Source organism: Mytilus californianus, unplaced genomic scaffold, assembly GCF_021869535.1.
Source record: "Mytilus californianus isolate M0D057914Y unplaced genomic scaffold, xbMytCali1.0.p SCAF_1, whole genome shotgun sequence".
Classification (NCBI taxonomy): Eukaryota; Metazoa; Mollusca; class Bivalvia; order Mytilida; family Mytilidae; genus Mytilus; species Mytilus californianus.
Genome location: NW_026262581.1, coordinates 83,187,291 through 83,200,167, shown reverse-complemented (window position 1 = coordinate 83,200,167; position 12,877 = coordinate 83,187,291). Strand labels below are relative to the sequence as shown.

General features: G+C 31.1%; 1 long non-coding RNA gene across 1 annotated transcript; it reads left to right on the top strand.

Moving 5' to 3' along the window:
• Positions 1-4,282: 4,282 nt before the first annotated feature.
• LOC127725111 (uncharacterized) lies at positions 4,283-10,676 on the top strand. The gene is made up of 3 exons (XR_007992779.1): positions 4,283-4,424; positions 6,454-6,589; positions 9,602-10,676. It is a non-coding gene; the product is annotated as an uncharacterized LOC127725111 (long non-coding RNA).
• The last annotated feature ends 2,201 nt before the right edge of the window (positions 10,677-12,877 follow it).

Below are 12,877 nucleotides of genomic sequence, written 5' to 3'. Positions count from 1 at the left end.
AAGACATGGATTTAGTATCGATTTCCTCCTCATAAGCCTGTTGGAGCAGTTTTTAGGAAAGGAGCACACCTCTGCTGAAGATTTCCACATAGTGTGTAAACATGTACGAGCATAGCGTATTATCTGAATGCTATACGATGGAGTATAGATACTGCTGACAAATGTGAAAAGTAAAATAAAAAAAAATAACGAACTCCAAGGAAAAGTAAAACGGAAAGTCTCTTATCAAATGGCAAAATCAACAGCTCAAACACATAAAACGAATGTAAAAACAACTGTCATATTCCTGACTTGGTACAGGCATTTCCTAATGTAGAAAATGGTGGATTAAAGCTGGTTTTAATAGCTAGCTAAACTTCTCACTTGTATGACAGTCGCATACTATCCCATTATACTGACAACAATGTGTGAACAAACAAAGCAGATATAATAGGTAGAAATGTCAAAAATTGACAGCAGTCAACAGTGTGTTATAATCCTCATCACTATAAAACAAACAACTATGTCATCAAAGAAAAAAAAATGGCATATAGACACTCTATAGACAAAGCACATAAGTAAAAATGAAAGACAAGAATGCAAAAAATGATCATAGCACAATAACATAATGGCGGGATGTATAAATACCGAGCCACGTCAAAAGGATATAACCAAAAACGGACTACACAGTAAAGGTTAATAATATACAAAGACAAATAAAAGGAACAATATAATACGTAATGAAGATGATAAACAACATTAGTACCTAGAATCTATACTTCAAGACCAACATATATTATTTGTGAAGTTGATACGGAATATTTATCAACAAGGTCTTGGTATCTTCCGATAAACTTTTTTAGAAAAAAGACGAGACGTTCTTTAATATACCTGGTTCATCAACTTTCTGCTTAGACACTGCTGACGATTTATAAAGTCTGATTAGCAGCTGCAAGTTCTTGAATACCGAATGAGTTGGGGAATGTATATCCCAAATGCAGGTGAAGTTAGAATATTGCTGCTAAGGTGGGGGGAAATTTATAATTTCAAAATTAAAATCGTCTCGTTTGTTATTGATTCTTGTACTTAGATGACCGCTTATGTCAAATTCAAGGTATAAGTCTAAAAATGAGGCGGAAGAAGCCGTGTCTGTTATTTCTTTAATTTCTTGTTCTGGAGGATATATTAATGGAACCCAATCAAAAAAGTTTGGATTGTTAATGGAAAGAACATCATCAATATATCTGAATGTGAAATTAAATAATCTAGCTTCTTTGATCTTCTTGTTTTTTAACAAGTGTCTGTTGGAACTCCGACTCATATGAAAAAAAAGAAGATGTCGTCAAGGTGAGGCGGACATTTCGTTCCCATAGTTGACAATTGGAAGGTTGAAATCTTCACGTTTGTCATAAGTTCTAGTTTGAAGTCGTTCATCTGTGTCAATATCGAGAAAACGATCAAGATATGAAGCAGATATTTTACTTCAAGTAGTGACTTTAATTTATGGTTCACTGTGATATATGAGATTCAAGCAGTCATTGAAATATGGGTTATTTCGTGACTAAACATCTTCAATATATTAAGTAAAATAAAAAAAAAAAAACACTTTTCAAGATCTTTTTTATGGTGTCTTCGAAAAGGTTATACATGAGTTCTCCTTCATTTCAGTGCAAAAATGAAGTCGGTCTGTATACGAAGTGATCTCAATTGGAAGTCCCACGATCTGCTGAAATATCATTCCGCCAAACTCAACAAATATGTTGTCGATCAAAAAGTGTAGTGAAAAGTGTAATTCATAATAGTTAAGTTTAAGACAAATTGACTAACGCTCGACATATAACTTCAAACAGAAGTTTCCTTTTAGTACAAGAAGCATTTTGCTAGTTTGTACATGTTGTAGCAAATATATTGTTCTTGTCTTTAACTAACGAAACACCAAACTATGAATGCCTTTGTTTATCAAATTTTACTAATATTCGAAAACAAAGAGTGACTTCATGGTGAGAAGTTTGTTTTAATCAATGTTCTTAGACTCATCCACAAACTATTTTTCCTGTAACTCTACCATCATTGATGCCTTAAATGTAGGCATTTACTTGATGATAAAGTTGAAAAATGTTAATTGTCTTATTGATAACTACGCATGTATAAAACAATGTAATTGGTTAATTTACAGGGATATGCATATAATAGTAAAATTTTAGTAACTCAATGTCCATTGGAAGAAACTGTTGTTGATTTCTGGACAATGGTATATGACCATAACTCAACCATTGTGGTGTTGTTGGACCAGCTGAATACGGTAAGATATTAGATTCATTTGAGCATTGTCTATATTAAATTATATAAATTAATTCTGAATTATTTTTTTATATTTTTAATTACACAACTTTCATCGCATACCTTTAAAATCTGTTCTTTTGTAAAAAAAAAATAAACTTAAACATTTCGAAGCCAAATATATTGCCATTGCTTAACAATAACATTTGAAGATATGGTGGAAAATTTCAATTTCTTTTAAACAAACTTGTAATTAAATGGGGTTTTATTCATGAAGTTGTAAAATTAAACTCTTATGTCTATTAGAATGCTCCGTTGTGGTTAGAAAGACAAGAAGTGCTGGAGTTTGATCATTTTACTATCATGCAAGAAAATGCGTCCAATCCAGATGAGGTAAAAGTTACTTTGACCAATAAGGTTTGTATGTTGCATACGCCATTTTGCTTAATCCAGTAAGCATTTTCTACTTTGCATGCGTTCTATATTAAAACATTTAAAAGCACTTACATTTTACGATATTCAGCTGCAAGACAAAGACGTTAACTTAATCATGAGGGGTTTTCTGGTTTTTTTAAATGCTGCTCCCTCGCGAGAAACATAATAATAAGATTCTGGAAATAATTTGTACTCTTTGCAAATTATAAAAAGTTCTCTCTTCTCGTCAAACAATTGAAAAGATACCACAGAAAATTATATTCTCAAACATTTTACTCAATGACGGATGCCACATAGGGAACAGCATCTGCTTACCCTTCCTAGAGTTCACCATCGGTTTTTAGTGGGATTCGTGTTGCTCAGTCTTAGGTTTTCTTGTTGTGTTTTGTAAACTGTTGATTGTCTTGTTGTCGTTTTCCGTTTTGTTCCCATGGCAATGTCCGTCCGTTTTCGAGTAATGGGTTAAAATATCCCTTTGGTATCTTCTACCACTATTTAACTCGTGTTAATACATCTATCGATCATTGGATGTTTTTCTCGTTCAATCAAAACGACCATAAAAGGTTATTTCCATATTCCAGGTACGTACGCACTCAAAACTTATTTACTTGCCTTACTTAATACTAATACTTTTGTACAAATTACAAATCTTGTAACATTGTTCATATAATTTATTTGCAAGCATTGCATGTTAGTGCACGTGCTTATATATTAGATATATTGGTACAGTAATAAATACGAAATAAAGGTATAGTTTTGTTAACAAAATAATTGAAAAACGAGAGACTTTTGGTGTACGTAAATGAGAAAGGAACCAAACGACTGTTTCCAAATAAGACAAATAACTTCAAACTTTATTAACATCAAAACACATTAAGGTCAAGGTACAGTAAATGGGCTACGCCTATAAGTAATGTTTCAGATAAATGCCATGTTTATTCGATTTTCAGTTCAACGAGGCAAAGTTGTATGCAAAATTTTACCTAAATCTTTGGCACAGCCCTTTTATAATTCCTTGACATTAAGAAAATTCCAAAGACAACCGATGACAAGCTTCATGGCATAGGACATGTACATGAACATGTGTCGACTTTTTTTCATTCTGTTTCAAAAGGTTAAATGTACACTTAATTATGACGACTTTGTTTGTCGTAACAAACGATATATCGCAAAGAGGAAAGAAAGAATTAAGAATAAAATTATGTATTTGAATTTTTACCATCAGTATAGTATATATGTGAACGTAACAAATAGCAATGTCTCTTTGACATTAATTGTGCAACATTTCAAGTTTAGTATATGTATTTTTGTTGTGTTTTCTTCTACTTTTTTAATGTTATGAAACTATTTTCTGAATTTGAATTTTATTTCAACTTTGTTTTTAAACCGGTTATTGGAGTTCAACCGGTATCAATCATATTTTAATTTATATATATTATCTTTTCTCAGAAATTATTCCAAAAATTAACGTATACCGTTTTTCTCTGAAAATTCATCAAAAAAAATTAACAATGTACGTTTTTAACTAGGATGTACCTGCATCAATCTTATATGAATTGGCAATATAATTATTTTTTTCCTTAGGAAATAGATCAGATGACAATTACTGTTTTTACCACAAGTGAATTGAAGAATGACACAATGCTCCCATCTAACATTTTATCAGATCTGCTGATTAAAGTAAAAGATTGCAGGGAAATAAACCAAGGACCACTTACTGTAATTTGCAGGTATGCCATTTAAAACGAATATTAACAGAAATAGTGTCTTATAAATACACATCCACGTTCATTTTCTATATAGAGTATACTCTATCTATATATTACATTATACATATTTATCAACAGGTTAACTTTTAACTATCCTACTGCCTGTCAATACTTTTATTTTGGCATTGCACAAGTCATGTCTTTTTTGACTGTCCATAACGTTAAAACACTAAGTCCCTGTGATGTGTTTTAGTTGTTTTTAGTCTCTGATGCATGATTTTTTTACTATTATTGCTTTTGGCTTTTAACTAGCTTTCAGTAACTGCGAGTATTCTCAAATCGTACTTTCGTGTTAATTTGACCTGTTGATACAATTTGTAATGTATTTTATTTGTTATTTAATGATTACTTATTAAGTGTTATATCTGGTCTCACTATTTTTACTATATACCACCTTTGATCAGTTTTTAGTATGACGATAAATTTTCTCTTTTGTTCTCGTACTTGGAACAACAAAATTATTTATTTTGTAAAAATTATTTCCGTACTCCATGTATACCTTACAACAAAATTATTTTTATTGACCTGTGTACGTTATTTTATCTGGCTGCATTTTGTCCAAGGTTATGGTTGTCTTTCTGATATTGTTTTACATCTAACCCCCTTGTTTTATTAATTTTGTATTTACATTGTGTCATAGATCAAATTTATTCGTTCAGTGTATGTTCTCTTGTTTTTGTTAATATGTCTGTTGATTGAGTTAAGCCATTTCAATTGATATTTTATAGTGTGTCTTTCTATGTTGTGATGTTACACTATTGTTTCAGGTAGGGTGAAGGTTGGCGCCTATTAAAACGTTTAAACCCGCTGCATTTGTTTGCACCTGTCCTAAGTCAGGAACCTGATGTTCAGTAGTTGTCGTTTGTTGATGTGGTTCATAATTGTTTCTTGTTTTCGTTTTTTATATAGATTAGATTGATTTTCCTGTTTGAATGGTTTTACACTAGTCATTTTGGGGGCCTTTTATAGCTTGCTGTTCGGTGTGAGCCAAGGCTCCGTGTTGAAGGCCGTACTTTGACCTATAATGGTTTACTTTTGTGACTTGGATGGAGAGTTGTCTCATTGGCACTCATACCACATCTTCTTATATCTATCCTAGGGGTTTGCTTTGTTCCCATAAGTGTTGCTTTCTTTGGTAAACATTAGATGAAAAGGGGGAAACAGGAATCGTGGTGTCACAAAGTTAGTTGTTTCATATAATAAATTTGGAGTCAATTTGGAGTTAGTTATCCAAGTGAATATGTACGTATTGCAAGCAAACGTTCTGAAATAACTACAGCAGTCATGGCAGTAAAATTCACACAAAAATGAAAGTATTGCTGTGAAAACTTATCTGTACAACACTTACTGTGTCGCTTCCTGGAGTGATAACTTATGATCTACTCTGCTAAATATCCTGAAGTTTTATTAATGTAAATCACGAAGTAATTTTTAGTCTGAAATAGTTATTTGATACATGTATATTTTTTATCACAAATAAAGTTGTCTGAATTGAACATGTTATGTCTTGGTATGATTTAACATTTTTCTTTGCAGTTAATAGTGTACTGCTGGACTTGCTAGTTACAGACAATCTGATATAGTTCAAGCCTTTGTCAGACAATTATTATGTATTATATAGTAAATAGCAGCTACTACAAGGTTGTTAGTCTTCTAAACATACACTAAATAAATACGTGTTTTCTTTAAAAGAGAGGGGAAAGATACCAAATTAATATTCAAACGCATAAGTCGAAAACAAACTAACTATGCCTAAATTAAAGTTTCTGAACGTTACTGAATAAACACCTGTGCAAATATAATTTGTCAATTATAACTTCCCCGAACATGGGATATTGTTAGATTTCTATATTCAACCATTGCAATGATCATTCTTACTCATCCGATATATGCAGAAGTTTTTACATTAATTAAATTTCAATTCTTGTAACTTATATAAATTTTTTTGACATAGTATGTGCTTGTTGCAACATTATCCTTTAATTTTCAGTGACGGTTGCAGTAAAAGCGGTCTGTTTGTCGCACTTGAACTTATCTTGGAAAAATTGGAGATAGACGATGAAATTGATGTTTTTCAAGTGATAAGAACAATGCAACTTAGGCGTCCCGAATTTTTCAATGAATTGGTAAGTTTCATCTGGGTTGATATCAAACGAGTCTTAAATGCGAATGAAACGTTTACAATTGGACAAATCTAATATCAGGGGTAATCTGTCACATTTAACCATTAAAACATTTGTTTATGTATATTTATAATCTTTAAGGTTGCTCCATATATACAGTTTTAATCATGTTTTCCTGGTGACATTAATTCATAAACGTTTTTAAATTCGTGATTTCCGAATAGATGACGAATCAAAAAGATAAACATGATATTTAATTTTACTGTAGTATTCCAAATTCTTATCAATAACCTTCAGTCCAGGTAGAAGGTACATTTTTGTAAAATAAATGAATAAAAGAGAAATTCATGAGATGCACTTGATATGGCAAAACATGCAACTACATAGAAGATATGTCCTGCTCTGCATGCATCCCTTCTCCTGTGGATATAAAATCAAGTAATAAGTGTTACTATTTAAACATGATAAAAGTGGTAATATCTAAGGGCATGTTTTGTGCTTCGAAATATTAATAGATATAAGAAGATGTGGTATGAGTGCCAATGAGACAACACTCCATCCAAGTCACAAATTATAAAAGTTAACCATTATAGGTCAAAGTACGGCCTTCAACACGGACCCTTGGCTCACACCGCACTGCAAGCTATAAAAGCCCCAAAAATTACTAGTGTAAAACCATTCAAACGGGAAAACCAACGGTCTTATCTATATAAAAAACGAGAAACGAGAAACACTTATGAACCACATCAACAAACGACAACTACTGAACATCATATTCCTGACTTAGGACAGGTGCAAACAATTGCAGCGGGTTTAAACGTTTTAATGGTACCAAACCTTCACCCTTATCTGAAGCAATAGTATAACATCACAACATAGAAAAACACACTATAAAATATCAATTGAAATGACTTAACTCAATCAAAAGACATATTAACACAAGTAAACATACACTGAAAGAATAAATTTGATCTATGATTCAATGTAAATACAAAATCAATAAAATAAGGGATAAATAATTAAAGTAACAGTATAATACCGCTGTGAAATGTTAAACAATTTCAGAAAAACAACAATAACCTTAAACAAAAGTCCGCCATTTACAATAATATTATACACAGGTAAATAAAAATAATTGTGTTGTTAGGTATACAGTTTAAAAGGAGAAAGGACATATTTTTACAAAATAAATAATTTTGATGTTCATAGTTCGAAGAAGTGAAAATTATAGTAATACCAAACACTTATCAAAGCTGGTATATAGACCAGATATAACCCTGAATAAGTAAACATTAAATAACAAAAAAACATTACAAATAGTATCAACAGGTCAAATTAACAAGAAAGTACGATTTGAGAGTACTCGCAGTTACTGACAGCTAGTTAAAAGCCAAAAACAATTAATAATAAAAAATCATGCATCAAAGACTAAAATCAACTAAAACACATCCCAGGGATTCAGTATTTTAACGTCATGGACAGTCAAAGAATATATGACTTGTGCAATGCCAAAAATCAATGTATCGACAGGCAGTAGGATAGTTAGGAGTTAACCTCTTAATAGATATAAATGAACGTGGTTGTGTCTTTATACATCCCGTTTGAAAAGAATACAAATTTACAGTTTTAATTAGCTGATGACAAAATCGATATTAGTGCCAATGTAAACTATATTCAAAGATCCAATTACAACATTGGTAAGATAACCTTTATTAATAAGTTTGTTTAAAAGTTCGATGAGTATACACGGATCACATAGTGATTTCCGCGCTTTTAGTACAATATAACCGTAAAATTTAGGATGTGAAATACCATTTTTATTAAGTTTTCTACAGGTACAGCCAAATTTACTAATCAAATCTTTGTATCTATGAAAGAGTTTAGTAAAAGTTTTAAGTAATTTATCGTAACGAAATCCCTGACTTAATAGTTTACCAGTGATGCATTGATTACGTTCGTTAAAATCTATGACATCACTACACATACGGGCATAACGAACGAGTTGTGATATATAAACACCGTATGATTGAGCCAAAAGAACATCGCCGTCTAACGATTATTTAACGTTAAAATATCATCCAGATAACGGTAGGTATTGTTGAATGTATCACCCAAATGTAACAATGACGTGTCTTTACTGAGTTTGGTCATAATCTGAGATTCATAGCAATACAGGAATAAATCTGCTATAAAAGGGTCGCAGTTAGTGCCCATAGGAATACCTACTACCTGTCGATACACTTTATCGCCGAAACGTACATATATGTTGTCCAGGAAAAAAATTTAAAGCTTCAATCATATCTTCACATTTCCAGTAAGTGTATCTAGCATCCTTTCCTTTTTCGTTACAGAAAAAGGCTTTAAACGAGTTACAGCAAATAAATTTGCAACGAGATTTCTCAAAAGACCATTCAATTAAATATGAAAACTTTTTCTTTTTGATAAGATTGTGTGGAAGTGTAGTGTAGAGAGTAGAAAAATCATAACTGTCAACAGAATTAAAAGGACCATCAAAAGCACGTGTTTTATCCAAAAAAGAATTTTTAACACTCCAAAAAAAATTAATACCATTATTTTCATAAGCTTTATTACAAAAGTTAATAACAAGAATGTATGTAAAGAATAAAAAATAAAATTGAAAAACTAACTAATAAATAAATTAGGATGTAAGCATAAATAGTAATAAGAAAACTGTCGTACACTGCTGAACAGACATACTTTTAAAGCATATGTTGTATGTTATTGAATATATATATTTTATACATTGGAATTTATTACCATTCACTCTAGAAAAAAAAATATCAAATAAAAAATATGTCAAAAATAAAACATATTCCGTCGCCTATTATCAATGCTTTGCATACATATCTTATTAGTCTGATACTTTGGGAAAGTCGGTACATTCTTATGTTATTGTCATCATTTTTATTTAATCGAAATCGAAAACATTTCTTAAGCTCTGAATCAATAAAAATACGGTTTATTTAATGGCTGATATTTTCTTTTTTTTCACAGGATCAGTATGAATATTGTTACAAATGTATCAAGGACCATTTAGAAAATAGCTCGTTGTATGCAAATCTTTAGTGATGCCAGACTTTGAGTTTTCATCAACAGAATACAAACTAGGCACATATCTGTTCTACTTACTGTGCAGAAATATAATTTTATAGAAAACAAAAATAACAAACAAATAACAACGAAAATGGCAATAAGATTGTTTTATTGTACGAATAAAACTGATATGCTTTTCATAAATAGGTCATACACCATGGCAAAAGATCCATGTATTTGATATATAGATATAAGTCTTTATTGATATGAGAACCGATTGTAGATAATGATAGATTTATTTTATTAATGAAGTTCAGCAGTATATCTAGTCACTTGTAGCGTTTGTATAACGCTAACCGAAGATAAGATACCTTGTAACCTGAACAATTTAATACATTATAATCGAAACAGTATGTAATTTTATCATGGATACTGGTTTCAATGTGCATAAAAACCGGTTAAAATATTGCTTATCTATTTAAAATGTTCTCAATGTTCTAAATGTATATGGTTTTGATTTGCAGGAGTATATTTTTACTATAAATTTGATTTTATGTTTGATATATGTTATATTTAGCTGTTCTTATTTGTATTGAGTAATTTGAATATCTGCAAAAACCACTAATTCATAGCCGAATTGCTTTAAACAGTATATGTTGTAGCTATATTTTATGAATTTTAAATAAAGTGGCTACCATTTATCATGTAAAAACTCTACCTTATACTGGCTTGTACCGAAAAATTGAACATATCAGTTACAGTTACTGCGTACTGGTTACCGGAAGTTATGTAGTACGAAAACAGTTTCTTCTCCTCTAAACAACAGGCAAACTGTACCCTCCTATTTCAATTTAATAAATTATTTTTAATTTTCAACAGATATTTTCATCGAAGGTACTTCAGTGACCCAATTCCTTAAGCTTTCATCTAATTCCAAAATTACCCAATTAATTTATGTTACTTATTTATAATTTACAGTTATGCGTAGGATCTATTTCGTTTAAAATATATACTACTTTGCTGTACAATCTTTCTAACCGGGTCCGAATAAGTGGTTCTATACCTATATATGTATATTTTTGATTAATCTTATACTTAATTATGAAAATGGAATGCATATTCCATTAAAATGTAAAAGTAAAAATAAGGAGAGTAAAAATTGCAGTCGTTGTGTTTTATTGAATATATTGTTTTTTTTACATTCAAAATAAAAAAAATAGGTCGCATATTAACTTTGTCTTTGTTTTAAATGTTTAAGTTAGTTTTTTATTAGTGATAATGAAAGTCCAGGATATATCTCTGAAATGAACTCAACTGTACACAGCACAGAATGTGTCATTCAGACAAAAAAAAGAACGTGAGAAAATTATTTATCATTAATGCATGTAATGAGAGAGGTGAAAGATACCAAATGGACATTCAAACTCATAAGTCGAAAACAAACTGACAACGCCATGGCTAAAAAAGAAAAAGACAAGCAGACAAACAACAGTACACAAAACACAACATAGAAAACTGAAGACTGAGCAACACGAACCCCACGAAAAACTGTGATGATGTAACTGAGTATGATGATCATTGAGGGCTGTTTAAATTCATGTGGCAAATTAAACGCATATACATGACCAAAAAATGTAAATGGGATATGAATGTGTACCTTGCTTTGTTATATAGACAGGGTAAACTGGATTTTGAACGTCCTAGTTAACAAGGTAACAGTCCTCATGCTGACATTCAACTCTACCTGGTTAGCTTATTCTGTTTCCTGGTCAACCAGTCTTTTTTCAATCGCAAAGTCGTACTATAATCAAAATAAGTGCTAATTAATAAAATCGCAAAATTAACTTCCACGTAAATAATAGTAGGAACCAAACATTAAGGTCACAATGGGGAGAAATGACACGAACAATTTCATATATTTAAAGAGGAATTAGCTGTCAAGTTCATAATTACCGGTTTTACCTAAATTTTCATATTTGACCAATAACAAACAAAAACGTATATTCAAATTAAAAAGTCAAAAAAAACCATTTATTCGATTTTGGTTTGTGACCCAGATTTGTTTCAGTTAAATCGATTTATGACTATTGAACAGTGGTATACTAATATTAGTTTTATAATGCATTGTACTCGTTATAAGGTATCAGCATTTTGTGCGTATTTTTGTCAAGACACAATATAATTTACCATCGAAATGACCTCCGAAGACTGTCGATTGTCTTATGACCTGATTTAAGCGTAATTACATATATAAATATACACGTGTGATGACAATTAATATACTAGGTCTGTTTGGTTTCATGTGTGTGGGACGAATCAGTCAAATAAGTGGTTTTTCCTGGTGGCTCACATTTTGATGTTGACATCTATTCTTTAAGTAGCTGAACAAAGGTAACACATGCACAACCGGGGTCAAATTAAAGGTTTGCATGAACACGAATTCAAATGAAGTTGAATTATTTATTTGCATGCAAATAGCGCAATTGCGGTGTGTATTAGCTTATTTTGATACAATTGAAACATACTTACAAATTATAGCGAAATATTTTTCTAATATGTGAAGTTCGATATAGAGGAATTAACATGCCATATACATGCATATATATTCCCACACGCACACACACACACACACACACACACATGCACACATGTTGTTACAGTATAATTGGGTTACATTAGATAGTTTTTATTTGAATTAATGTTAAGCTTCTGCAACATATGATTTACTAGAAGTTGTTGATGATATGAACAGCCACTCTCACTAGCAACCATTATGCAATAGATTCACAAGTAGCCTCAACAGCGTGGATTGATTCATTGGCATGTTGTTATAGTATCCATAAATATGACCGTGACACACATTTTAGACTATATTTATGGTTGTCAGAAGCTTTCAAAATGCATTTTTTGTTAAATATACATGTACGAGAATGGTGATAACATAGGATTGGATACAAGTCAATTACAAATCGTCTTCAACGTGAAATCTACCCACTTGATATACTAGTAACTTATCAAAGTAGTTTATAGAACTTACATGACGGGCAGTAAATGTAAAGCAGGTTCTGATCATCCTTTCGGAGCACCTGCGTATACTCCAAGAGTTTAGTGGGGCTTAGTTTTTAGCTGTTGTTTTTGCGATGCCTTTGTCATTTTCTAACCGACTTATGAGTTAGTTTTGAATGTCAACTTGGTATCTTCCGTAATATTAATGTACACATGAAAAAAATGAAATAA